The 3,965-nt window shown below is 47.2% G+C and overlaps 1 pseudogene; it reads right to left on the reverse strand.

Moving 5' to 3' along the window:
- Positions 1 to 610: 610 nt before the first annotated feature.
- Positions 611 to 3,467, reverse strand: LOC145715263 (coiled-coil domain-containing protein 71L-like; annotated as a pseudogene).
- Positions 3,468 to 3,965: the final 498 nt, after the last annotated feature.

Raw genomic sequence — 3,965 nt, forward strand, 5'->3', positions numbered from 1 at the left:
CTAAACAACATATTGAATTCAGGATGGACATTCAGATCCAAACCGAAATCAGATAGCCCAGATAACCCAAAGCATGAATGCAAGTTCAAGTGCAATAAAGTAACAAGGTATAGCAGGGAAAAACTAAGATTCTCAGTTAAGTTCAAATAACTGCATGGTGTCAATGGTTGTGTTTCAAAGCTGTGCTGAGCAAAGTTATCCTCCCAGCTACATCTAATTTCAAAACCCTCTGGGAAGCTACCTCGGTAAGCTATATGATGAAATTACATTCTAATATGGTCATTGGATTCATTTTTAATTATTATACATTTATATACAATAGGGAAGTTGTACAAATATGTATCTTTCCCTTAGGGGCTAATTAGCTAAAACAGTTAATTTGGGAAGGGTGGGGGAGAAAAACCTCTGTATTTGAAATACCATTGGCAATGGAAGCTAGTAACGAAAATTTATATAAGCTTCCTATGAAATGAGTATAATTTAACCCTCTGCATCTTTTAAATAATTATTCACTTTTATTTACTCATGTGGCAGTATTTGTAACAACACATTATCATTGAGTAGTGAAAAAAAGAATATGAGGCTTACTGGGAAACTGTATATTAGGAAGCTATGCCATTTGAACTCTACAAGCCCAAGAGTCAGAATCAGAACTCTCGGAGTGCCTGGGTGGCTCAGCCGGTTAAGCGTCCGACTTTGGCTCAGGTCATGATCTCACGGTCCGTGGGTTCGAGCCCCACATCGGGCTCTGTGCTAACAGCTCGGAGCCTGGAGCCTGCTTCAGATTCTGTGTCTCCCTCTCTCTCTGACCCTCCCCCATTCATGCTCTGTCTCTCTCAGTCTCAAAAATAAATAAACATTAAAAGAAAATTTAAAAAAAAACCACAACTCTCATTATTCCCCTAAAAAGCTGCCAAGCAGAGAGAAACCGTAGTATTGAAGATTTAATAGGTCATGTTTCAGCCTGGGATGGATGGTTCTATTGCAAAATACTTAAACTTGAAAGAATAATGGTACAAAATAACTCCTTGGCCTTTCCGATATCGCAGTAAAATCTGGCTGCGGCACCACTGACTAAACACCATTAAGTCTTGCTGCCACCAATAACTGAGGTCACTTGGATAATCAAGAATTCCATGCTGGGCCACAGGATATAAACACTATCATAAAAGTGAAAAGTACTCTGTGTGGCTCTCCTGTTTGATCCCTGTGGTCTTTGATTGTCAAACAAAAGACCAATACCTGCTAACATAACTGTGCATCGACATAAGATAATAAAGGAAATCCTGGAGCAAAACTGTTAACCAACTGCCATGATATTGATAAGAGTAATGCATGGTAATGTGGATATTTCCTGTTATCCAACAACGACAAAAACAAGTGAGGAAAATCTATTTTGCCCAAAGATAACCTCAACCAGTTATTTGGTGCCAAAAAAAAAAATGTACCACCGCTCTAGATCAGTAATACTTCAGAGAATTCCAACAGCTATTATGTATGCAGGTTTAGTCACCACCCTTACCCATACTCATTTACACTATGTGATTTCTATTTTAAAATAAATTATCCTGGAAAGATTCCCAGATCAGTATGTGAGATTGGTACAAGGCCAAGTCATTTCCGAGTGGATTCCATCCATGTCCATAACCAGCACCAGTTTTTTATTCATTTATTTTTTGAAATTCACTCATTGGTTTGTAATAGAAACCGTGTGGTTTCTCAATGCACTTTCAATTTTACCCACTTATAAAGAATTTCCCAAGTTAATTTTACTAAACAAAACCTTCCAAGTGTCTACCATTTCCTTTAGGAACTCAGTAAACATAAACATTACATTTCAATATAAAATCTTTAGAAACGTCTGAAGAATGTGTACACAGTTGAACTTTGAATCTTTTGGTTTGTAATCACCGAGCCCATGACATTCAAAGCCATACAAATCCTTACATTATTAACAGTGATACGCTTGAATTTCTTAGACAATATCCTTGGTCAAAGCTTTGGAATCCAGTTAAAACTCAGAAAGGTGTGGGATTGAGAATACCCACTATTGCAATTGGTATTGAGAATACCAACTATTACAACAACTTTCCACACATATTCGATCTTCCACACATATTCCACAGAATATATGGAATATTCCACACATATCCGTCCAGAAAGAGTGGCAGTCAAAAAAGGAAAGAAAGAAAGAAAGAAAGAAAGAAAGAAAGAAAGAAAGAAAGAAAGAGAGAGAGAGAGAGAGAGAGAGAGAGAGAGAGAGAGAGAGAGAGAAAGAAAGAAAGAAAGAAAGAAAGAAAGAAAGAAAGAAAGAAAGAAAGAAAGAAAGAAAGAAAAAACAAATGGGGCGGGAGGAGCCGGGAGGTGGGTGAACAGCAAGGAAATTCTAGCTTTATTACACAAGCATGGAACCAAATTCCTTTGGAGGGGGTGGGGGTGGAAGTCTGACGACTTCAGACCAACGAGGGAACAAGAGAGAACATGGATCTGCCCCTACAGTCCTGGAGACATCTCAATCTGGGGTTAGGAAGAAAGGGTACCTCCCTTGCGGTCCAGGGGTCTCCTCCCTCCGCAGACCCGGTGCTGGGAGGCAGCAGAGGGCACTGCTGCCCGGGAGTCCAAGAAGACGGCGCCGCATCCCGGGGGCGCGGGCCTGGACCGTCTGGTGCTTCTTCGCCCATAAAGTACACTAGGGGACGCGGTCCAGGCTGTCCCTGGTTCATCCCTCCAGGCACAACCCGTCCCGGGGCTGAGAGGTCGCGCGGCGGTGGCCTGCATCTCACGCCCAGGCACTGGGAAGCGGCGGAGTCTCACCACGGGTTCCAGGTTAACTCCCGGGACTTGGCGCGCCTGGCGCCGCGCTTCTGCCAGGCTGCTCTCGACCCACACGTCGCCCGGTACGCGAATGGTGGGGAAGGTGGTCAACGTCGGGGTGGCCGCCCTCCCACTCTCCTCCAGGGTGCGGCCCCTGGAGCAGGGCCCGGGTGCCGCGGGCTTACGGGGGCTGCTGTCCTCGCGGGACGGTGGCGGCGGGGGCGGCACCTTCCTCTGGCCGACCGCCACCGTCCGGGCTCCGTGGCGCCTCCGCCTGGCAGCTGGCCGGCGCGTCTGGAGGCGGGCCTCGGGGGGCTGGTGCCGGGGGTCCGGGACCAGGGCCAGGAGGGAGGAGTAGCCATAGACGTCCTTGCTGCGCAGGATGTGGGGGGAGAACTGGTGCTTGAGGCTGCAGAGGTAGCTCCGGAGCTCCGCGTCTGAGCTCATGAAACCGTGCTGCGGGGCAGGAATAGCTTGAAAGCGTCGATCAGCGCCTTGGTGCTGTTGGCCAGCGACAGTCGCGACGGTTGCCACCGCATGTACACCAGCTTCTCCTCAGGCGCCTCCAGCGCGGCCCCTCCTGCAGCGCTAGAGGCTCCTCCCCCGGCGGCCGGGGCCAGGGCCTCCATGGGCCAGCGCCATCTCCTCTTCATGCTGCTCAGGATGTGAGGCCGCTAGGGGCCGCCCGCGCTTGCCAGGTCTCGCGGCCGCCGCAGGGCCCTGATGAATTTCCTACCATGAAGCCAAATCAGGCGGCAGGCTGTGAGAGTTACACCGCAGTTGCTAGGAGACCAGGCGCTTTGTGAGGTCACAATGTCTGCATATCTTATCACGGTGAGCTGCCCAAAGCTGCCTTAGGTTTGGCTGTGTTTAAGATTATGCCCTTGAGAAAGACCTGTACCTAGTCTTACCTGAGAAGGCCCATAATTCTTCACACGAGTTCAAGAGGGTTGTCTTAGAGGTGAATGCACGGGTGCTTCAGCCTCCATTAATTCCATCTAACATGAAATGACACTTAGCGGTGGACAGTACACACAACTTGCAATCAAACACGACTCTAAGAGGGTTTTAGCTAATTAAATGCCTTGTCATGCAACGCACTGAAAGCCAAATTGAAATTACTACTCTACCCTTTCAAAGAATACCGATAT

Source organism: Panthera onca (assembly GCF_046562875.1).
Source record: "Panthera onca isolate mPanOnc1 chromosome Y unlocalized genomic scaffold, mPanOnc1 haplotype 2 h2.ChrY_unloc_2, whole genome shotgun sequence".
Taxonomy (NCBI): domain Eukaryota; kingdom Metazoa; phylum Chordata; class Mammalia; order Carnivora; family Felidae; genus Panthera; species Panthera onca.